The sequence below is a fragment of the Ctenopharyngodon idella genome, chromosome 17, assembly GCF_019924925.1.
Source record: "Ctenopharyngodon idella isolate HZGC_01 chromosome 17, HZGC01, whole genome shotgun sequence".
NCBI classification, from domain to species: domain Eukaryota; kingdom Metazoa; phylum Chordata; class Actinopteri; order Cypriniformes; family Xenocyprididae; genus Ctenopharyngodon; species Ctenopharyngodon idella.
Genome location: NC_067236.1, coordinates 14,048,284 through 14,074,138, shown reverse-complemented (window position 1 = coordinate 14,074,138; position 25,855 = coordinate 14,048,284). Strand labels below are relative to the sequence as shown.

The following is a 25,855-nucleotide window of genomic DNA, read 5'->3' as shown; positions in this document are numbered from 1 at the left end:
AGACAACAAATCATGCTAGATATATTAAAACAAATGAAATGTAAATATATTTAAACTGAAAAAAAAAAAAAAAAAAAAAAATCATTAATAAAATAAAATGTAATCAACACAGTTTTTACACATGCTGACAAATAATTTGCTCTTAAAATTAATTAAAACAGAAATATGTAACACTGATAAAAATGTGGAGTTTCTTCTTGGGTTCCTTTTTTCTTGTTAACTATTTAGAGAATGTATGGCTGCCACTCTTGATGACATCACTTCCTGCATCTCCTGCATTTTACTCATAGTGGAATCAATCAGCAGAGAGACAACATGAGTAATGCTCCGTGTGTCTATGTTTCTGTCTTTTTTCTGTGTCTTGCAGGTAATCGTTTGTTATCTAATATTCTTTTTGTAATACACTGACTGTACCATTGAATTAGGACTGAATTGACTTCATTTTTTACCAAGTTTATTCATTAATATTTCTTTCAACAGTCACTATTCTTGGTAAAAGTGTTCTCCAGACTCCTCCTGATCTCCTGAAGAAACAAGATGAATCTGCAGAAATCAAATGCTCGCACAGTATACAAAACTATTATGTTATACAGTGGTACAAACAAAACCAGAGCATCATGGAACTTCAACTCATGGGATACCTTAATATTGAACAAGACAGCATAGAGACTGAATTTAACGACAAGATCAAAATGAAAGGAGATGGAAGAAATAATGGCACTCTGATTATCAACACCCTCACACTAACTGACAGTGCAGTGTATTTCTGTGCAGCATATGACACAGTGCTCAGAATCACATCTGTCTAATACAAAAACCCTCATGTGTTGTACAAGTTTATCAGTAACTGCAAATTCACTGTCACTTCACACCCGAATCTGTAGTTGAGTAAATATAATCCTCATGGATATCAGGGATTGCATACTGTTCACAGCATACATAACACTGAAGTATGCTATAAAATACCATTTTCACTACTGCATCAGTGAACAATATGTGAAATAGTAAACATTTTGCAATCATTTCAAACAGTATTAAGTTAAATTGTTGTCACATGACCTCTTTATGTTTGTCATATTATATGCTTGTTTAATTCAGGGGGTGTCCCAGAATAATCTGATATTTCTAAGTAAGTAAGTATGTCACTATTATCAACTTCTATTTTGATATTTTTTTCTGTTTCCTTTAGTTCCTGTTTCTACGCTGTTTGGTTCCGGTTTCCTTGGTTTCTGATTATGTCCTTGTTTGTTTCTATGGTTAATCATCATCAGCTGTTTCTTATTTAGTTCCTTGATATGCCCTGTATATTTACTCCCTGTTCATTTTAATCCTTTGTCGATTATTGTCTTATGTAATGCATTACTCCTGTGTTCCTCAAAGTCTATTTTGAGAATTCCTAGTTCGTGCTTGTTGATTATCCTCCCCACTCCAGAACATTTAATAAGTAGATAAATAAAGAAGTACTTATACTTACACTATGCAAAGGATACATATTGTGATATACAGTATATTGTGAATATATGATACATGGGCTTTGTTAATCAAGCAGTCAAGATGTAATAGTTACTGTAAACACTTGGAGGAGCTCTTGATTAAATTTATGTGCAAATTATGTTCCACTAACAGCTTTGAAATGTTACTGCATTGCTCAATAACAACTCAGAATTAAAATGCAAAACTCTGAGCACTTTATCTACCAAAATCACACAGCAATCAAATCATCATTATTGGGTGCATTTATATTATTTGGGATATAAATTCAGTGAAAATTGATGGCTTTTGCTTAATGAATATACAATGTTTTGTTTTTGTAGAAGAAAGAAAGTCATAAAGGTTTGGAATGATATGAGGGTGAGCAAATAATGACAAAACTTACATTTTTGGATGAAATGTCCATTCACTTTCCATTGACTATTTCATAAAAAGATTTTTGGTAACACTACAATAAAGGTACATGAATAATCATGGACTAAAACCTGAATTAATATTTAACTCATGATTAATGAAGATATTAACTAATCATGAACCATTGAAGAGCTATCCTTAACTACGACTGGAGTCCTATGGATTCACTCATTAATAACAGCAGCCTTAACTACATGTTTCATAGTTAATGCATTAATTAACATAAGTGAGTGCATGCTGAAGTAAGTTAAGTGTTACCAGATTTATCCAACTGCTGGAACTTGCATCTAAACTGTTTGCACCCACATACCAAAATTTGCTGTGCTGCTTTACTTGTTGGTTTTGAACACAACCCAGAACTTTCACCTCTACACGTCGTATGATGTATTGATATCCTACAGGCAGTGGTCACACCTCTTTTGTTTAGTGACAGCAAATGAGAGTTGTCAAAAAAAAATAAAATAAAAAATTCTTATATTCCTCCTTCAAGTTTGGCATCGTTTTGAAACCAAGTGGCAAGATGAACCCAGTTGTAGTTTATTTGATAATATCACTTCAGTGGAGCTCAGGTATTTGACAATCTGATTGATAAACGAGCATTTAAATCATATTTGAATTGCATTTATGTTAACTGTTAAAATTTCTTGATCAGTTATAGAGATTTCATTGCATACTTCTCTCTCTTTTGCCAGGTTTTGCTGAAGTAAATGATATTACACAGTCTCCAACCATAATGTTACCTCTTAAGGATAATGCCACTCTGACTTGCAGTCACACAAAAGATGCTAATTACAACAGAATGTACTGGTTCATTCAGCATCAAGGACAGACAATGGAGCTCATAGTGTACACAACAAGTTTTGGCACAATGGAATTTGGAAAACTCAACAAAGAAAAATATTCAGTCAATCATGAATCTGCAGAGAAGGGTTTTCTTACTGTGATCAGTCTGGAGTCTCATGACAGTGCGCTGTATTTGTGTGCAGTGAGTAAACACAGTGCAGGAGAATCACTTCACTGATGTACAAAAACCCCCCTTTTTTAATCTGTCATGAGAAGTGATATAAATGATCACACAGACAGGTGGCACTCATGCTCAACATCACAATGCAGCCTTATAGAATGATTTAGATTCTAATGTATTTTTGTTTGACATTAACACTAAGTTTAAATCTTTTTCAGCACGTTCCTTTTGACACGTTCTATGTCAAAACCAACCAAATTAATAACAAAATATGAATACATTGTTTTTTTGTTTTTTTTTACAACATGCCTCACAGGTTGTCATGATTTTGGTAAATGTGATTTCACCAAGTGCAGCATGTTACTGGATCAACATCTTTGTTGATCCTGGAACAACATTCCAATCAATCAATCCAATCAGATTTGTCGGACAAGTTAACACTTTATGTCAAGTTTAGGCTTACAACAAGGCTTAGGTGCTTCTACATCACTGTTATTCAGCTATCATTTCCCTCTGATTTTAGGGATAACTAATGGGTAGTGTTAGGTTTAGGGGTAGGGACAGGGTTAAGACTAAACTTTCGGACAGAAATGTTCAAAAAATGTTGATCCAGGAACATGTCTTCCTTGGCAAAATCAGAGGGAAATTATAAGTGAACAAGAATCGTGTGGAAGCCTTTAACCTTTGAGGTAAGCCTAAACTTGACATTAACTGTAAACCAATCTCTCAAATCTGATTGGTTGATTGGAATCTCATTCCAGGATGAACTTTTAATGACTGCACATTGACAATACATCATTTATTAATTTCATAAATCAACACAATGTTCCTATGGTATACCTGTTAACACTTTTCAAATTGAGTGGAGATGGAAGAAATAATGTGACTCTGATTATCAACACAGAATGACAGAATTGATGACAGAATTTACATTTTTGGATGAAATGTCCCTTTAACTTTTACCAGCCATTCATTTTCCATTGACTTTCTCTTTGCAACTATTTCATAAAAGATTCAATTTTCAACTATTTCATAAAAGATTTATGGTAACACTTTACAATAAAGATACATGAATAATCATGTACTAATACCTGAATTAATACTTACTTCAACATGAACCCATGATTAATGAAGATATTAACTAATCATGAACCAATGAAGAGCTATCCTTAACTACGACTGGAGTCCTATGGATTCATACATGAACAGCAGCCTTAACTACATGTTAGAACATGTTTCATAATTAATGCATTAATTAAGGTGTTACCAGATTTATACAACTGCTGGAACTTGCATCTAAACTGTTTGCACACACATTCCAAAATTTGTTGTGCTGCTTTACTTGTTGGTTTTGAACACAACCCAGAACTTCATCTCTACACGTCATATGATGTATTGATACCCTAGAGGCAGTGGTCACACATCTTCTGTTTAGTGACAGCAAAAAAAAAAAATCTTATATTCCTGCTTCAAGTTTGGCATTGTTTTGAAACCAAGTGGCAAGATGAACCCAGTTGCAGTTTATTTGATAATATCACTTCAGTGGAGCTCAGGTATTTGACAATCTGATTGATAAACAAACATTTAAATCATATTTGAAGTGCATTTATGTTAACTGTTAAAATTTCTTGATCAGTTGTACAGATGTCATTGCATACTTCTCTCTGTTTTGCCAGGTTTTGCTGAAGTAAATGATATTACACAGTCTCCAACAATAATGTTACCTCTTAAGGATAATGCCACTCTGACTTGCAGTCACACAAAAGATGCTAATTACAACAGAATGTACTGGTTCATTCAGCATCAAGGACAGACAATGGAGCTCATAGTGTACACAACAAGTTTTGGCACAAAGGAATTTGGAAAACTCAACAAAGAAAAATATTCAGTCAATCATGAATCTCCACAGAAGGGTTTTCTTACTGTGATCAGTCTGGAGTCTCATGACAGTGCGCTGTATTTGTGTGCAGTGGATCAACACAGTGCAGGAGAATCACTTCACAGATGTACAAAAACCCCCCTTTTTTAATCTGTCATGAGAAGTTATATAAATGATCACACAGACAGGTGGCACTCATGCTCAACATCACAATGCAGCCTTATTGAATGATTTAGATTCTAATGTATTTTTGTATGACATTAACACTAAGTTTAAATCTTTTTCAGCACGTTCCTTTTGACACGTTCTATGTCAAAACCAACCAAATTAATAACAAAATATGAATACATTGTTTTTTTTTTTTTTTTTTTTTTTTTTTACAATATGCCTCACAGGTTGTCATGATTTTGGTAAATGTGATTTCACCAAGTGCAGCATGTTACTGGATCAACATCTTTGTTGATCCTGGAACAACATTCCAATCAATCAATCCAATCAGATTTGTCGGACAACAAGGGTTAGGTGCTTCTACATCACTGTTATTCAGCTATCATTTCCCTCTGATTTTAGGGATAACTTATGGGTAGTGTTAGGTTTAGGGGTAAGGACAGGGTTAAGACTAAACTTTCGGACAGAAATGTTGTTCAAAAAATGTTGATCCAGGAACATGTCTTCCTTGGCAAAATCAGAGGGAAATTATAAGTGAACAAGAATCGTGTGGAAGCCTTTAACCTTTGAGGTAAGCCTAAACTTGACATTAACTGTAAACCAATCTCTCAAATCTGATTGGTTGATTGGAATCTCATTCCAGGATGAACTTTTAATGACTGCACATTGACAATACATCATTTATTAATTTCATAAATCAACACAATATTCCTATGGTATACCTGTTAACACTTTTCAAATTGAGTGGAGATGGAAGAAATAATGTGACTCTGATTATCAACACAGAATGACAGAATTGATGACAGAATTTACATTTTTGGATGAAATGTCCCTTTAACTTTTACCAGCCATTCATTTTCCATTGACTTTCTCTTTGCAACTATTTCATAAAAGATTCAATTTTCAACTATTTCATAAAAGATTTATGGTAACACTTTACAATAAAGATACATGAATAATCATGTACTAATACCTGAATTAATACTTACTTCAACATGAACCCATTATTAATGAAGATATTAACTAATCATGAACCAATGAAGAGCTATCCTTAACTACGACTGGAGTCCTATGGATTCATGCATGAACAGCAGCCTTAACTACATGTTAGAACATGTTTCATAATTAATGCATTAATTAAGGTGTTACCAGATTTATACAACTGCTGGAACTTGCATCTAAACTGTTTGCACACACATTCCAAAATTTGTTGTGCTGCTTTACTTGTTGGTTTTGAACACAACCCAGAACTTCATCTCTACACGTCATATGATGTATTGATACCCTAGAGGCAGCGGTCACACCTCTTCTGTTTAGTGACAGCAAAAAAAAAAATCTTATATTCCTGCTTCAAGTTTGGCATTGTTTTGAAACCAAGTGGCAAGATGAACCCAGTTGTAGTTTATTTGATAATATCACTTCAGTGGAGCTCAGGTATTTGACAATCTGATTGATAAATGAGCATTTAAATCATATTTGAAGTGCATTTATGTTAACTGTTAAAATTTCTTGATCAGTTGTACAGATGTCATTGCATACTTCTCTCTGTTTTGCCAGGTTTTGCTGAAGTAAATGATATTACACAGTCTCCAACAATAATGTTACCTCTTAAGGATAATGCCACTCTGACTTGCAGTCACACGAAAAGTGCTACTTATGACACAATGTACTGGTTCATTCAGCATCAAGGACAAACTATGGAGCTCATAGTGTACACAACAAGTTATGGCAGCAAGGAATTTGGAAAACTCAACAAAGAAAAATATTCAGTCAATCATGAATCTGCAGAGAAGGGTTTTCTTACTGTGATCAATCTGGAGTCTCAGGACAGTGCGCTGTATTTGTGTGCAGTGAGTGAACACAGTGCAGCAGAATCACTTCACAGATGTACAAAAACCTTTTTAATGTCATGAGAAGTGATATAAAAGATCACACAGACAGGTGGCACTCATGCTCAACATCACAATGCAGCCTTATAGAAAGATTTAGATCCTAAAGTATTTTTGTATGACATTAACACTAAGTTTAAATCTTTTTCAGCACATTTGACACATTCTATGTCAAAACCACAAAACCAGCCAAATTGAAATCCACTTCAAAATCTGAATACATTTTCTTTACAACATGCCTCACAGATTGGCATGATTTTGGTGAACGTGATTTCACCAAGTGCAACATTCCAATCAATCAATCCAATCAGATTTGAGGGACAAGTTAACACTTTATGTCAAGTTTAGGCTTACAACAAGGGTTAGGTGCTTCTACATCACTGTTATTCAGCTATCATTTCCCTCTGATTTTAGGGATAACACTCTGGTTTAGGGATAAGGACAGGGTTAAGACTAAACTTTCGGACAGAAATGTTGTTCAAAATATGTTGATCCAGGAACATGTCTTCCTTGGCAAAATCAGAGGGAAATTATAAGTGAACAAGAATCATGTGAAAGACTAACCTTTGAGGTAAGCCTAAACTTGACATTAACCTTAAACCAATCTCTCAAATCTGATTGGTTGATTGGAATATTGTTCCAGGATGAACTTTAATGACTGCACATTGACAATACATCATTTATTAATTTCATAAATCAACACAATATTCGTATGTTATACCTGTTAACACTTTTCAAATTGAGTGGAGATGGAAGAAATAATGTGACTCTGATTATCAACACTCAGACTGAATGACAGAATGACAGAATTGATGACAGAATTCATCAGGAACAATATGTTCCTGGATAAACATCTTTGTTGATCCTGGAACAACATTCCAATCAACCAATCAGATTTGAGGGACAGGCTTTAATGTCAAGTTTAGGCTTACAACTAGGGTTAGGTGCTTCTATAACAGTGTTATTCACCTATTACAATATAATTTTAGGGATAACTCATGGGTAGGGTTAGGTTTAGGGGTAGGGACTACATTTTCAGACAGAAATGTTGTTCCAGGGTCAACAAAATATGTAGATCCAGGAACATGTCATGTCCTTGGCAAAATCAGAGGGAAATCGAGAAAAGTCAGAAAACTGTTTCTGACCTTTCCTTACTCAAAGCTATACTGTATGGCTTCAGAAGACTTTTTGTTCTTTTTTCCTCTAGTAACTGTGCTTTCATATGGCAAAGAGCAGCATGAACATTCTGTACACTTATACAGACTTGGAACGTCATGCAGGTTAGTAACTGATAACAGAATTTTAAACTTTTCTAAACTATTCCTTTAGAAATCCAGCTTTAGGATATGTAGCAAAGCTGAAATTTGACACATGAACAGAAGGAGGTGGTGTTAACCATACAACCTTTCTTGTACTAACTTAGCCTACGACTGTTACACTCAAAACAAACTCTCTGTTCTCTCTATAAGGTAATGAGGGGAAGGTGATGGTGAAGGTTTGTCCACACACACATCTCTTTTCTGAACATTGAAGTCAACATGATCAGGACTCTCATCAGCGTTGCTTTTCTCTTCTGTTTCTCAGGTACAAAATATGACTATTCACACCCTTCAAATTGTTTGTGAAATTATGGGTTTTATCACTATTCCAAAAATTAATAATTATTTGAATACATTATATAAATAAATGATTATTTAATAAATCAAGATGCTAAATGAATAAACAGAACTGTTTGAAGTTTTTCATACATATTTTCACTTTTATAACAGGTATTTCAAACAGTCAAGATGTGCATCAGGCTGAAACTGATCTGATCAAATTTCCTGGACAATCAGAAGAGCTCCACTGTTCTCATAGTTCATCTTCTTACAATGTCATGCTCTGGTACAAACAAACACGTGGCAAAGGGTTGGAGCTCCTTGGATACCTTGTGGGCTCTAGTGAAACAGTTGAGGATAAATTCAAAAATAAAACAAATCTGGATGGCAATGCATATAAAAACTGTGTTTTAAAACTAAAGAATCTTTCATCGGATGACAGTGCAGTGTACTTTTGCGCTGCTAGTATACACAGTGCTGTGGGTTCCCTTCCTTCTCAGCAAAAACCCTGGTGTATTAACATGCAGTTACAATGACAAAAACAGTGCAGAAGCATCATAAAACTATCCTAAAAGTGCTCCATATTTTCAGAAGCCATACAAACATACAATAACTTTGTACGATGGACAGCCTGAAATGTAAATCTTTTTTTTTTAATTTTCCCATTTGGGAGCTTTATATCCCCATTCCCCAATAAAAAAAAAAAAAAAAAAAAAAAAAAAAAATCATAATACATGTCTGAGCATCATTAAAAGTAATATGTGAATATGTGTATGAGCATGAGAGTGATATTAAATAATTTTCCTTTTTAAATTATTCTAATTTTTCAGTTGCATTTCTAATCTGGGGGAAAAAACATGTAGTTTGAAATGTGAACAACAGAGGGAAGTGTTGTAATTGTGTGTACATGTAGCATAGATTTGAACCCAGTATGACATCCTCTGTACAAGATGGAAATATTTCTTAAATCTCATATCTCATTCATTTGGCATTAGCAACAGCACACATCACTCTGTTCAACATACATATAATGCTCTTATAAGGGCTCATCATGAGTCAACTTATGATCAAATTCATTTTTGCAACCTGTTTATGTTCTTCACTCTGGATTCAGGGTATGTGTTATTTCTTTTATATCTAAAATCTGTTCACTAATATGATATCAGAAAAAACTACAGTTAATTCCAAATCTAATCTATAGAGATGAAATTCATTATCATCGCTTAAACTGCCTCAATCATTTTTTGTTGTTGTTTTTTGTAGGTTCCACTCTCAGTGACAAAGTTCGTCAGAACCCTCATGACATGATAGTGAATGTTAAGGAGTCTCCAGTGCTGCAGTGCTCCCATAGCATTTCAGGCTATGATTGTATCCTGTGGTATAAACAAACCCAAGACAGACAGCTTGTTCTTTTGGGATATATCTTTGGTTCACAGTCTCAGTTAGAGCCTGAATTCGAAAAAAAAATCAATCTAAATGGAAATGGAAATAATAATGGCAATTTAACTATAAAAAACCTTGAGTTTAATGATACTGGCACATATTTCTGCGCAGCATCTACACAGTGCCACACATGTGTTGTATCACCTGTACAAAAACCTGCTGACAGGTTACATTTGACCACAAAATGATTATCGACTCACCTGAATTTTAGTCTTTATGTCTTGTGAATTAATCTGACATAATGTGGTTAACCATCTAAACATCTGCTATAGTTCAGCTAACAAAATTTGTTCTAAGAATGTTATGCTAATGTTCCCATTAAGTTGTGAAAATGTTATTTCTGAATGTTCTCGGAATGTTCAAAATGTCCCTTTTAAAATGTTTTCTTGGTTATGCAAATGTTAAAGGCCCACTGAAGTATCTCTTCTATACTCGTCAGTGCTGACAGGCGAGTCTGTCTGTTTCTCTTCCTAATGGAGCATTCAAGTCATGGGAACTTTGTATTTATGAGTTGGGAAGTCGTGTTTATGACGTCAGGTGTCAAGTCACTTTCGTCGGAGCAAGATGCCGGTGTACTTTATTTATGATGCACTTTCAGCTTTACAACTTTGCGGTCTGTTTACATTCGCATACAGCTACATTAAAGGTAATTTTCAAAAATCCATAATAGAGGCACTTTAATTAACTAGACAAAAATACAGCAAGCTTTTTAAACTCTCCTTCCAGAAAATGAAGAATAATGTGCATCAGGTGTATTTTGTTTTTTAATGTTTTTAATTATTTTATGAAGCCACTGTTAACTTTATCATTACATATTATATTCACAGTAAAACCTCCAGTGTTAAATTAACACTGTTAGTGTTAAATTAACATTGCCAGTGTTTATATAATCCACACCGGATTATATAAACACCGGGTGACACTGGAAGTGTTCATTTAACACTGGATGTTTTGCTGTGTTTTTATATTACAATGCCATTATATTTTGTGCAAGTAATTAGCCTAATTTGTTGTAAATGAAAAAGCATGACAATGTCACTGCTAAATGGCTTAAACATTTTTTTCAAATTGAGTGTAGATGGAAGAAATAATGTGACTCTGACTATCAACACCCTCAGACTGAACGACAGAATGACAGAACTGATGACAGAATTTACATTTTTGGATGAAATGTCCCTTAAACTGTTTCCAGCCATTCACTTTCCATTGACTTCCTCTTTGCAACTATTTCATAAAAGATTTATGGTAACACTTTACAATAAAGGTACATGAATAGTCATGTACCAATACCTGAATTAATACTTACTTCAACATTAACTCATGATTAGTAAATATATGAACTAATCATGACCCAATGAAGAGCTATCCTTAACTACGACTGGAGTCCTATGGATTCATGCATTAATAACAGCAGCCTTAACTACATGTTTCATAGTTAATGCATTAATTAACATAAGTGAGTGCATGCTGAAGTAAGTAAAGTGTTACCAGATTTATCCAACTGCTGGAACTTGCATCTAAACCCTTTGCACACACATACCAAAATTTGCTGTGCTGCTTTACTTGTTGGTTTTGAACACAACCCAGAACTCCTCTACACGTCGTATGATGTATTGATACGGCAGTGGTCACACCTCTTTTGTTTAGTGACAGCCAATGAGAGTTGTCACACACTGCGTTGACACATCAGAAAAAAAAATCTTATATTCCTCCTTCAAGTTTGGCATCGTTTTGAAACCAAGTGGCAAGATGAACCCAGTTGTAGTTTATTTGATAATATCACTTCAGTGGAGCTCAGGTATTTGACAATCTGATTGAAATCGAGCATTTATATCATATTTGAATTGCATTTATGTTAACTGTTAAAATTTCTTGATCAGTAGTACAGATGTCATTGCATACTTCTTTCTTTTTTGCCAGGTTTTGCTGATGTAAATGATATTACACAGTCTCCAACAATAATGTTACCTCTTAAGGATAATGCCACTCTAAATTGCAGTCACACAAAAGATGCTACTTATGACAGAATGTACTGGTTCATTCAGCATCAAGGACAGACAATGGAGCTCATAGTGTACACAACAAGTTATGGCACAAAGGAATTTGGAAAGCTCAACAAAGAAAAATATTCAGTCAATCATGAATCTGCAGAGAAGGGTTTTCTTACTGTGATCAATCTGGAGTCTCATGACAGTGCGCTGTATTTGTGTGCAGTGAGTGAACACAGTGCAGCAGAATCACTTCACAGATGTACAAAAACCTTTTTAATGTCATGAGAAGTGATATTAAAGATCACACAGACAGGTGACACTCATGCTCAACATCACAATGCAGCCTTATAGAAAGATTTAGATCCTAAAGTATTTTTGTATGACATTAACACTAAGTTTAAATCTTTTTCAGCACATTCTTTTTGACATGTTATATGTTAAAACCAGTCAAATTTATATCAAAATCTGAATACGTTTTCTTTACAACATGCCTCACAGATTGGCGTGATTTTGGTGAACGTGATTTCACCAAGTGCAACATGTTCCTGGATAAACATCTTTGTTGATCCTGGAACAACATTCCAATAAACTAATCAGATTTGTCGGACAAGTTAACAATTTATGTCAAGTTTAGGCTTACAACTAGGGTTAGGTGCTTCTACATCACTGTTATTCAGCTATCATTACAATATCATTGTAGGGATAACTCATGGGTAGGGTTAGGTTCAGGGGTAGGGACTAAATTTTCAGACAGGAATGTTGTTTAAAAAAATATGTTGATCCAGGAACATGTCTTCCTTGGCAAAATCAGAGGGAAATTATATAAACAAGAATCATGTGGAAGACTTTAACCTTTGAGGTAAGCCTAAACTTGACATTAACTCTAAACCAATTTCTCAAATCTGATTGGTTGATTGGAATATTGTTCCAGGATCAACTTTTAATGACTGCACATTGACAATACATCATTCATTAATTTCATAAATCATCACAATATTCCCATGGTATACCTGTTAACACTTTTCAAACTTGGTGCAGACACGAGAACCAATGCCTTTTAACATCATTGCCGCCAATGGGTGCAGCAAGTCATTACACATGAATTTCAAATATGCACATAAGTGTAAACAAGATTTAAGAGCTACGATGGAAAGGAAAACTATCAGTGAATAAAAACTGTTTCTGTCTTTTCCTTACTTAAAGCTATACTGTACACTGTAAAATGATTTTAACGGTAAAAGACTGTAAAAATGCTACGGTGAAAAACAGTTAATCGGTTTACAGTAAGTTTCCGTACTATATACGATAAATAACTGTAATAGATCTTATGGTACATTTAATGCAATTTTACGGTAAAATACCATTAAATTGACAGTTTATGGAAGTGAAAAATAACAAGTCATTGTATAATTTACAGTAAAAAAAAAAAAAAAGTAAATTGACATTCCCACAATTCCCTACGTGACACTTCACATCTGATGTATTTTCGTTGAAATAACTCTGTTTCTCCTTAGTTTTTCTTATTTTTTTTCTAATCAGTTATGTACATTAGGGTTTTATGTTACATCTAATGTTGTTAAATTAATGTTTATTGCATTTTTAAAATTTCATGTCTGTTACCATGATGGTGTTTAGTGTTTGTGTGAATGACACTGTGTGCACCTTCTATATATTAGTATTGTCTTTCTCAGCTTTTGGAAAAGCTGCTTGTGATGAGCTTTGATTCGTCATGTGACTCTCATCGCCACTGAGTTTGGTGGTTGTCAGTGTATTACAAAGGTGCAAAACAGATATTAGTACTTCAATAGGTTGGTAAATTAACATTATATCAGTTAATGAAATACGTTTTTTTTACTGTAAATTTAACAGAATTTTTTTTTACAGTGTGTAAAATAAACAGTTATGAACTGTAATTATTACAATATTAACCTTTAAATTATACAGTGTTGAATTGTAAAATAGACTAAGAGCTGTCCTATAAAACCAAAGATGTTGCTACCGTATTTTTTACGGTAAAGTTCTGGCAACCACAGCTGCCGTTTTTTTACTGTAAATTTCAAGGGGATTTTTTTTTTTATTTATTTATTTTTTTTTACAGTATATGGCTTCAGAAGACTAGGAAAATATTTTGTCCCTTTTTTCCTCTATACTATGTACTTTCATATGGCAAAGAGCAGCATGAACATTCTGTACACTTATACAGACTTGGAATGTCATGCGGGTGAGTAATTGATAGCAGAATTTTAAACTATTCCTTTAGAAATCCAGCTTTAGGATATGTAGCAAAGCTGAAATTTGACACATGGACAGCAGAAGGTGGTGTTAACCATTCAAGCTTTCTTGTACTAACTTAGCCTATGACTGTTACACTCAAAATGAATTCTATGTTCTCTCTGTAAGGTAATGAGGGGAAGGTGATGGTGAAGGTTTGTCCACACACACATCTCTTTTCTGAACATTGAAGTCAACATGATCAGGACTCTCATCAGTGCTGCTTTTCTCTTCTGTCTCTCAGGTACAAAATATTTAACTATTCACACCCTTCAAATTGTTTGTGAAATTATGGGTTTTATCACTATTCCAAAAATTAATAATTATTTTAATACATTATATAAATAAATGATTATTTAATAAATCAAGATAATAAATGAATAACAGAACTGTTTGAAGTTATTTACATATTTTCACTTTTATAACAGGTATTTCAAACAGTCAAGATGTCCATCAGGATGAAACTGATCTGATCAAATTTCCTGGACAATCAGAAGAGCTCCACTGTTCTCATAGTTCATCTTCTTACAATGTCATGCTCTGGTACAAACAAACACGTGGCAAAGGGTTGGAGCTCCTTGGATACCTTGTGGGCTCTAGTGAAACAGTTGAGGATAAATTCAAAAATAAAATAAATCTGGATGGCAATGCAAATAAAAACTGTGTTTTAAAACTAAAGAAGCTTTCATCGGATGACAGTGCAGTGTACTTTTGCGCTGCTAGTATACACAGTGCTGTGGGTTCCCTTCCTTCTTAGCAAAAACCCTGGTGTATTAACATGCAGTTACAATGACAAAAACAGTGCAGAAGCATCATAAAACTATCCTAAAAGTGCTCCATATTTTCGGGAGCCATACAAACATACAATAACTTTGTACGATGGACAGCCTGAAATGTAAATCTTTTTTTTTTATTTTCCCATTTGGGAGCTTTATGTCCCCATTCCCCAATTAAAAAAAAAAAAAAAAAAAAAAAAAAAAAAATCATAATACATGTCTGAGCATCATTAAAAGTAATATGTGAATATGTGTATGAGCATGAGAGTGATATTAAATAATTTTCCTTTTTAAATTATTCTAATTTTTCAGTTGCATTTCTAATCTGGGGGAAAAAACATGTAGTTTGAAATGTGAACAACAGAGGGAAGTGTTGTAATTGTGTGTACATGTAGCATAGATTTGAACTCAGTATGACATCCTCTGTACAAGATGGAAACATTTCTTAAATCTCGTATCTGATTCATTTGGCATTAGCAACAGCACACATCACTCTGTTCAACATACATATAATGCTCTTATAAGGGCTCATCATGAGTCAACTTATGATCAAATTCATTTTTGCAACCTGTTTATGTTGTTCACTCTGGATTCAGGGTATGTGTTATTTCTTTTATATCTAAAATCTGTTCACTAATATGATATCAGAAAAAACTACAGTTAATTCCAAATCCAATCTGTTGAGATGAAATTCATTATCATCACTTAAACTGCCTCAATCATTTTTTGTTGTTGTTTTTTGTAGGTTCCACTCTCAGTGACAAAGTTCGTCAGAACCCTCATGACATGATAGTGAATGTTAAGGAGTCTCCAGTGCTGCAGTGCTCCCATAGCATTTCAAGCTATAATCGTATCCTGTGGTACAAACAAACCCAAGACAGACAGCTTGATTTTTTGGGATATCTCCTTGGTTCAGAGCCTCAGTTAGAGCCTGAATTCGAAAAAAAATTCAATCTAAATGGAAATAGAAATAATAATGGCAATTTAACTATAAAAAACCTTGAGTTTAATGATACTGGCACATATTTCTGTGCAGCATCTACACAGTGCCACACGTGTTGTATCACCTCTACAAAAACCTGCTGACAAGCTACATTTGACCACAAAATGATTATCGACTCACCTGAATTTTAGTCTTTATGTCTTGTGAATTAATCTGACATAATGTGGTTAACCATCTAAACATCTGCTATAGTTCAGCTAACAAAATTTGTTCTAAGAATGTTATGCTAATGTTCCCATTAAGTTGTGAAAATGTTATTTCTGAATGTTCTCAGAATGTTCAAAATGTCCCTTTTAAAATGTTTTTTCTTGGTTATGCAAATGTTAAAGGCCCACTGAAGTATCTCTTCTATACTCGTCAGTGCTGACAGGCGAGTCTGTCTGTTTCTCTTCCTAATGGAGCATTCAAGTCATGGGAACTTTGTATTTATGAGTTGGGAAGTCGTGTTTATGACGTTAGGTGTCAAGTCACTTTCGTCGGAGCAAGATGCCGGTGTACTTTATTTATGATGCACTTTCAGCTTTACAACTTTGCGGTCTGTTTACATTCGCATACAGCTACATTAAAGGTAATTTTCAAAAATCCATAATAGAGGCACTTTAATTAACTAGACAAAAATACAGCAAGGTTTTTAAACTCTCCTTCCAGAAAATGAAGAACAATGTGCATCAGGTGTATTTTGTTTTTTAATGTTTTTAATTATTTTATGAAGCCACTGTTAACTTTATCATTATATTTTATATTCACAGTAAAACCTCCAGTGTTAAATGAACACTGTTAGTGTTAAATTAACATTGCCAGTGTTTATATAATCCACACCGGATTATATAAACACCGGGTGACACTGGAAGTGTTAATTTAACACTGGATGTTTTGCTGTGTTTTTATATTACAATGCCATTATATTTTGTGCAAGTAATTAGCTTAATTTGTTGTAAATGAAAAAGCCTGACAACGTCACTGCTAAATACCTATAAATATTGTGTTATTCCACCACGTTTCTCACTGACACGCCCCAACTCGTAAACATTGGGGCTTAAACATTTTTTTCAAATTGAGTGTAGATGGAAGAAATAATGTGACTCTGACTATCAACACCCTCAGACTGAATGACAGAATGACAGAACTGATGACAGAATTTACATTTTTGGATGAAATGTCCCTTAAACTGTTTCCAGCCATTCACTTTCCATTGACTTCCTCTTTGCAACTATTTCATAAAAGATTTATGGTAACACTTTACAATAAAGGTACATGGATAGTCATGTACCAATACCTGAATTAATACTTCAACATTAACTCATGATTAGTAAAAATTTGAACTAATCATGACCCAATGAAGAGCTATCCTTAACTACGACTGGAATCCTATGGATTCATGCATGAATAACTGCAGCCTTAACTACATGTTTCATAATTAATGCATTAATTAACATAAGTGAGCGCATGCTGAAGTAAGTAAAGTGTTACCAGATTTATCCAACTCCTGGAACTTGCATCTAAACCCTTTGCACACACATACCAAAATTTGCTGTGCTGCTTTACTTGTTGGTTTTGAACACAACCCAGAACTTTCACCTCTACACGTCGTATGATGTATTGATACCCTAGAGGCAGTGGTCACACCTCTTTTGTTTAGTGACAGCAAATGAGAGTTGTCACACACTGCGTTGACACATCAGAAAAAAAAATCTTACATTCCTCCTTCAAGTTTGGCATCGTTTTGAAACCAAGTGGCAAGATGAACCCAGTTGTAGTTTATTTGATAATATCACTTCAGTGGAGCTCAGGTATTTGACAATCTGATTGATAAACGAGCATTTAAATCATATTTGAATTGCATTTATGTTAACTGTAAAAATTTCTTGATCAGTTGTACAGATGTCATTGCATACTTCTCTCTGTTTTGCCAGGTTTTGCTGATGTAAATGATATTACACAGTCTCCATCCATAATGTTACCTCTTAAGGATAATGCCACTCTAAATTGCAGTCACACAAAAGGTGTTGATTATGACAGAATGTACTGGTTCATTCAGCATCAAGGACAAACTATGGAGCTCATAGTGTACACAACAAGTTTTGGCACCAAGGAATTTGGAAAACTCAACAAAGAAAAATATTCAGTCAATCATGAATCTGCAGAGAAGGGTTTTCTTACTGTGATCAATCTGGAGTCTCATGACAGTGCGCTGTATTTGTGTGCAGTGAGTGAACACAGTGCAGCAGAATCACTTCACAGATGTACAAAAACCTTTTTAATGTCATGAGAAGTGATATTAAAGATCACACAGACAGGTGACACTCATGCTCAACATCACAATGCAGCCTTATAGAAAGATTTAGATCCTAAAGTATTTTTGTATGACATTAACACACTGTAAAAAAAAAAAAAAAAAATTCCCATGAAATTTACAGTAAAAAAAGGCAGCTGTGGTTGCCAGAACTTTACCGTAAAAATATGGTAGCTTAGTTTTAGGTTTTATAGGACAGCACTTAGTCTATTTTACAATTCAACACTGTATAATTTAAAGGTTAATATTGTAATAATTACAGTTCATAACTGTTTATTTTATGGCTTCAGAAGACTTGGAAAACATTCTGTACACTTATACAGACTTGGAACGCCATGCAGGTTAGTAACTGATAACAGAATTTTAAACTTTTCTAAGCTATTCCTTTAGAAATCCAGCTTTAGGATATGTAGCAAAGGTGAAATTTGACACACAGCAGGAGGTGGTGTTAACCATACAACCTTTCTTGTACTAACTTAGCCTACGACTGTTACACTCAAAACAAACTCTCTGTTCTCTCTATAAGGTAATGAGGGGAAGGTGATGGTGAAGGTTTGTCCACACACACATCTCTTTTCTGAACATTGAAGTCAACATGATCAGGACTCTCATCAGTGTTGCTTTTCTCTTCTGTCTCTCAGGTACAAAATATGACTATTCACACTCTTCAAATTGTTTGTGAAATTATGGGTTTTATCACTATTCGAAAAATTAATAATTATTTGAATACATTATATAAATAAATGATTATTTAATAAATCAAGATGCTAAATGAATAAACAGAACTGTTTGAAGTTATTTACATATTTTCACTTTTATAACAGGTATTTCAAACAGTCAAGATGTGCATCAGGCTGAAAATGATCTGATCAAATTTCCTGGACAATCAGAAGAGCTCCACTGTTCTCATAGTTCATCTTCTTACAATGTCATGCTCTGGTACAAACAAACACGTGGCAAAGGGTTGGAGCTCCTTGGATACCTTGTGGGCTCTAGTGAAACAGTTGAGGATAAATTCAAAAATAAAACAAATCTGGATGGCAATGCAAATAAAAACTGTGTTTTAAAACTAAAGAATCTTTCATCGGATGACAGTGCAGTGTACTTTTGCGCTGCTAGTATACACAGTGCTGTGGGTTCCCTTCCTTCTCAGCAAAAACCCTGGTGTATTAACATGCAATTACAATGACAAAAACATTGCAGAAGCATCATAAAACTATCCTAAAAGTGCTCCATATTTTCGGGAGCCATACAAACATACAATAGCTTTGTACGATGGACAGCCTGAAATGTAAATATATATTTTTTTAATTTTCCCATTTGGAAGCTTTATGTCCCCATTCCCCAATAAAAAAATAAAAATAAATAAACCATAATACATGTCTGAGCATCATTAAAAGTAATATGTGAATATGTGTATGAGCATGAGAGTGATATTAAATAATTTTCCTTTTTAAATTATTCTAATTTTTCAGTTACATTTCTAATCTGGGGGAAAAAAAACATGTAGTTTGAAAAGTGAACAACAGAGGGAAGTGTTGTAATTGTAGCTTAGATTTGAACCCAGTATAACATCCTCTGTACAAGATGGAAATATTTCTTAAATCTCATATCTCATTCATTTGGCATTAGCAACAGCACACATCACTCTGTTCAACATACATATAATGCTCTTATAAGGGCTCATCATGAGTCAACTTATGATCAAATTCATTTTTGCAACCTGTTTATGTTCTTCACTCTGGATTCAGGGTATGTGTTATTTCTTTTATATCTAAAATCTGTTCACTAATATGATATCAGAAAAAACTACAGTTAATTCAAATCTAATCTGTAGAGATGAAATTCATTATCATCGCTTAAACTGCCTCAATCATTTTTTGTTGTTGTTTTTTGTAGGTTCCACTCTCAGTGACAAAGTTCGTCAGAACCCTCATGACATGATAGTGAATGTTAAGGAGTCTCCAGTGCTGCAGTGCTCCCATAGCATTTCAGGCTATAATTGTATCCTGTGGTATAAACAAACCCAAGACAGACAGCTTGTTTTTTTGGGATATCTCCTTTCAGAGCCTCAGTTAGAGCCTGAATTCAAAAACAAATTCAATCTAAATGGAAATGGAAATAATAATGGCAATTTAACTATAAAAAACCTTGAGTTTAATGATACTGGCACATATTTCTGTGCAGCATCTACACAGTGCCACACATGTGTTGTATCACCTCTACAAAAACCTGCTGACAGGCTACATTTGACCACAAAATGATTATCGACTCACCTGAATTTTAGTCTTTATGTCTTGTGAATTAATCTGACATAATGTGGTTAACCATCTAAACATCTGCTATAGTTCAGCTAACAAAATTTGTTCTAAGATTGTTATGCTAATGTTCCCATTAAGTTGTAAAAACGTTATTTCTGAATGTTCTCCGAACGTTCAAAATGTCCCTCTTAAAATGTTTTTTCTTGGTTATGCAAATGTTAAAGGCCCACTGAAGTACTGTATCTCTTCTATACTCGTCAGTGCTGTTTCTAAGGCCAAGTCTGTCTAACCGTTTCTCTTCCTAATGGTGCGTTCAAGTCTACCTGAGAACTTCGTATTTATGAGTTGGGAAGTTGTGCTTACAATGTCAGGTGCGTTCAAGTCACTTTCGTCAGAGAAAGATGCCAGTGTACCTTCTTTTAATTAACTACACAAAAATACAGCAAGGTTTTTAAACTCTACTTCCAGAAAATGAAGAACAAACAATGTGTATCAGGTGTGTTTTGTTTTTTAATGTTTTTAATTAATTTATGTAGCCACTGTAAACTTTATTGTTCTCTTTAAAGTCTTGCACTTGAACAGACAAATTCACACAAAAATTGGCACGTGTTCAGTATCAGTGTACTGGATTATGTCTAAAGTGACAGCAGCCTAACATTCCTGCTGTCTGTATGTGTTTTAATGTTAACCAAACACAAAAGACAAGGAAATCACTCACTGCTCTTGACTACATAGCTTTTGTAAGTTAATTAATAATGATTAATCTTTATTTAATTAATCTTAATTTAATTTGTGTAGAATTTAAATGCGTTGTGGTCTGAGCCGACTCTGTTCTATTGTGTCTCTGGACAGGAGCAGACAGCGTGTAACACGAAACCAAACTTAATTCGCCATAACAGAAAGCATATTTACAATGTCTAAATCATTTCCTGTCCCCTATATAGTGCATTATGTGCCATTCACCATATAGAACACTAATTGTGTGAACAAGTGACCAATTTCAGCCACAGCTTCAGCGTGATAGACTGAAAATGAGAGAAGGCTTATATCTTCTAAATGAGATTTTTGCCATTGCTTTGGAGCACAGTAGCTTATAGATAACCTTAAGGCAAACATATTCATACTAAAAGCCAAAAAACTTCAAAGGGGTGGTTCAATGCGATTCAATTTTAAAGGGGTGGTTTAATGCGATTTCACTTTTTTAACTTTAGTTAGTGTGTAATGTTGCTGCTTGAGCATAAACAGTATCTGCAAAGTTACAGCACTGAAAGTTCAAGGCAAACGGAGATATTGTCTTTTAAAGTTATGGCAGTTTAATGCCTACAAAAACGACCGGTTTGGACTACAACGAGCTTCTTCCCGGGTTGGTGACATCATAAACCCTGCAAAACACACCCACAGAAACACGCAACAAAGTGGGCGAGGCCATGTCGTGCAGTATAATGGAAGCGGAAGAGTTGTGTACACCGGACGCGAGCGATGCGTCAAAAGATAATAGAACCCATTATAATCTGTGATATTTTTCTACACTGGATGCGGCGCTGAAGACAGCTTCCAGAATCTACACGAGTTCAATGCTGGATTTGCACAAAGGCTTTTACTGAAAGAAGCTGTTCCTACTTTAAAAGCAGAAGCTGCTGTTTATTGGCTTCAAACTGTAAATACGTTTTATTGTTTGTACATGTCTTTTAAACGTATAGTTCTGTTGCTATTTTTGGTTGCATCAAGGACGTAAACAAAGACCAATGCGTTTTTGCTTCGCTAGCCAGTTAGCTAAATTCTATTACATACTTCTCCAACAAACGCCAACAAACACCAACAAACGTCTATGTTCATAGACAAACGGTTGTTCATACTATAAATTAAATGATACCTTTACAAAAATGCTACTACTCAGTCATGTATTCGGCTACAGTAAAGCTTTAATCAGGATAAAACCGTATATTGAAAGCTAACAGACAGCATATCTAAACACTTTGACACAAATACTAAATGAAATACCATTCATAAACGTCCTTTAAAAGCCGCGATTACAGAGGTTCTGCTTGACCCTCTTCATCTGGGTCTGATTCAGGCTCAATTTGATAGAGCAATATAGACGCCATTATTTACATTTCCACCAAAGCCCACGTAACCAGTAACCACTGATGGTTAGGGGCGTGGCGTTTCCGGACGCTTCAGCGAATCACGGTGGCTCTGGATACACTAGGCCAGCTAACCAATCTGAGCACATTGCGTATTTCGGAGAGAGTGGCTTCATAGAAGCAGGAAGTCAAACGAGCCGTTCGTATGGCAGTGGAAACGGAGGTGTAGAATAAAGGTAAAATATATGAAAAATACAGCGTTTTTTAAAAAACGAAGCATTAAGACATGTTAAACTGTGCCCCAAAAACACAATCAAGCCTAGAAAAAAAAAACACTGAACCACCCCTTTAATGGGGACTGTAAGGGAATTTCATTTTACAAACGTTATGGGATTGTTACTTTAGAATGTCCTCTGAACATTTTGAAACTAGTAGTAAGATGAACGTCCAACTAAAATATTTCAGAAAAAAAAAAAAAAAATCCATGAACAAGGTATAGATAGTTTTGTGATAACGTTATGAGAACATATTAAAAACCAGATAACTTTGAACAAACCTTCTGTTAATGTTACTGAAAGCATGTTCATAATTTTGAGAAAACCTTGCCAGAATGTTGAAGTTCTGAGAATGTTCCCTGTTAGCTGAGAGGTCTGATGTCACATCCTTTGTCTTTTACCTCAAATGACTTGAGTTCAGAGTCTCATTCGGGGCTCATTCAACATGATCAGAGTTTTAATTGTGCTTATTGCCTCTCTGCTCTGGCAAACAGGTAATTCATAGGCTATCAGTAGTATAAATATTTAAAAATGAATAATTTCATAATTATTGTATAATTTCCTTTTGTCCAGGAACTATTAGTAGCAGTAAAGTTCACCAAAAACCTCCTGATCTACTGTTGAATCTTAATGGCACATTGGATCTCAAGTGCAGCCACAACAGTACTGACTATTTCATAATTTTGTGGTATCAGCAGCTGATTGGTGCTTCAGATCTTAAACTCATTGGATATGTGTATTATAAAGATCCAACTACTGAGAAAGAATTTTCAGAGCTCTTTGAAGTGAGTGGAGATGGAGAAAAAGAAGCATATCTTCGCTCTATAAAATTGAGGCAAACTCAAAACAATGGCATGTACTTCTGTGCTGCACGAGCACAGTACTAAAAATGAGCATTGCGCCCCACAAAAACCTTTTGAGATCTCATCTGTTAGACACAACATCCTTACACATTTGCAAAGATCACAATTATTTTTTTTCCCAAACAGCTTTAATGTTATGCATCAGCTTTGTTTTCTGTCAGCTGGGGGCAGTGTCTCCACACACTTACTTTCTCCATGGCATTCTGGTGTCTACATACTTGATGAATCCACATCAGACCTGTCACTACTACTAAAGCACCTATTATAAACTCATAATGTTCCTGAAACTCATTATATATATAAGTTTGGCATCATTTGTCCCAGGTAATGTTGATTCTTTCTGGTTAAGTCTTAATATTCTTCATAATTATAATATTCTAAAATATTCTTCAGTGTCATAATATTCTTCATAATTATAAAACTTTAAGTTTGTAATTGTGATTTATGTTCTTTCCACAGGTGAAAAGGTGGACATGACTGTTCACCAGAAACCTCATGATCTGATAATAAATAATGGAGATTCTCCTGAGATTAAGTGCTTCCACGAAATCTCAGACTATGACCGCCTGTTGTGGTACAAGCAATCCAAGAGCAAAGAGTTAGAATTCATGGGATATCTTATGGGTGACACTGGATACCCAGAAAAAGCTTTTGAGAACAAAATTAAAATAGAGGGGGATGCCAATAAGTTTCATGGCTCTTTAACGTTGGTCAGTCCTACATCAGAAAATAGTGCTATTTATTTCTGTGCAGCCTATTACACAGTAATACCAAATCTGTTCCTCCCATACAAAAACCTACTACTAAGAATTATTGTTACGTCTCACACCTGTGATAAACCACTGCTAGATACTCTATAGCTCTGTTCCAAAACCTAGTGAGTTGCCTTACTACTTACAAAGGCATTTGTCTTCTAAAGTTGCATCCTAATTCAAACAGAAATGTAACACTCCATGATAATTTCATGTGAACTCACAACTGATTGTTACAGTGTTGCTAAGCTAATGACACAATTCTCTATTACACATTAAAACAGTATAAACAAATATTGGATCAAATAGTCCATTTTAACTAGATTTAAAACATTTCTCCAAAAGAACCTTTCAGTGAACAGTTCTTAAAATAACCTTCTTAAAGTCCCCCTGAAATCAAAATTTAGGTTTTTTAGCTTTTAGAATTAATATGTTAGCCTTAAGGTTATGAATAAGCTGGTATGTTTCAAAACAATGACAATCTTCGCATTTAGAAGATGTAAGCATTCAAAACTTACAGTCTCTCATTTCCGCTAAAATGGATCACAGATTTTCATGACATGACAGCGCACTTCAGCTTCTCATCAAATCTTCTGTCCAATCAAATGCTCTCTAGAATCTGAAGTCCCGCCTCCTCCTACACTTTTACAGATGCTGAAGCTGACATCAGTCATTTGCTCACACATTTACTAGTTTCTACATGGTGTATGGCACATAGTGCACTATATAGAGAATAGGGAATGATTCAGACAGTGTAAATATGCTTTCCTTTGACACAAATTAAGTCAGTTTTCACATTAGTGTCATGTAAACCGCCACAGCGCGAGCACAGTCTGCTCAGGTTCAGAGACGCGATAGCACAGAGCGGACCATATGTGCGAGTCGGCACAGACCACAAAACGTATTGGACCCATTTGAATTCTGCACAGAATGCTGTATTTTAAAGCGATATAGAGGAGAAACGGTTAGAGATTAGAAGGAAACCAAAGCTTTACCGAGCTCAGTGGCTCTGGCCGAGCTGTGATATAATCAAAAAGGGGCGAGGCTTTTTGATATATCGCGATAGAAGACTTTTAGTTAATACAGTTTTGGGTACCAGACAAAATATAGTTTTATTAACTGGTTTTGGGTATCAGACAAAACTTTTATACAGTTTCAGATACTAGCCAAAAGGGATGTCTTCTGACAGGATCTGGTAAAGAGACTGGATCCAGTATTCCTAGAGATCCGATCTAACATTTTTGGCATAATCAGCAGGATGTCAGCACAATCTAACACATACAAATCATAATTTTACCCAAAGCCTAAAATAAAAATATAAGTGAATGGGGCAAGCACTGCTACAAAATGTAAGCTGCCTACATGGAGACATACATGCTTTCATTTCTTGCTTTCTCGCAACTTCATTTAGCAGCTAGATTTAATAATTTTTGAAGGAGG

At 34.7% G+C, this 25,855-nt stretch overlaps 1 long non-coding RNA gene across 5 annotated transcripts; it reads left to right on the top strand.

Annotated features, from left to right (window-relative positions):
- Positions 1 to 2,010: 2,010 nt before the first annotated feature.
- LOC127498364 (uncharacterized) lies at positions 2,011 to 19,512 on the top strand. 5 transcript variants are annotated; one of them, XR_007925863.1, is made up of 4 exons: positions 6,203 to 6,350; positions 6,474 to 6,857; positions 18,185 to 18,821; positions 19,005 to 19,512. It is a non-coding gene; the product is annotated as an uncharacterized LOC127498364 (long non-coding RNA). The 5 variants fall into 5 exon arrangements; XR_007925862.1 differs by lacking the exons at positions 6,203 to 6,350; positions 6,474 to 6,857 and adding an exon at positions 2,011 to 2,474 and having other exon boundaries at positions 17,801 to 18,821; XR_007925865.1 differs by lacking the exon at positions 6,474 to 6,857 and having other exon boundaries at positions 6,283 to 6,350; positions 17,801 to 18,821.
- Positions 19,513 to 25,855: the final 6,343 nt, after the last annotated feature.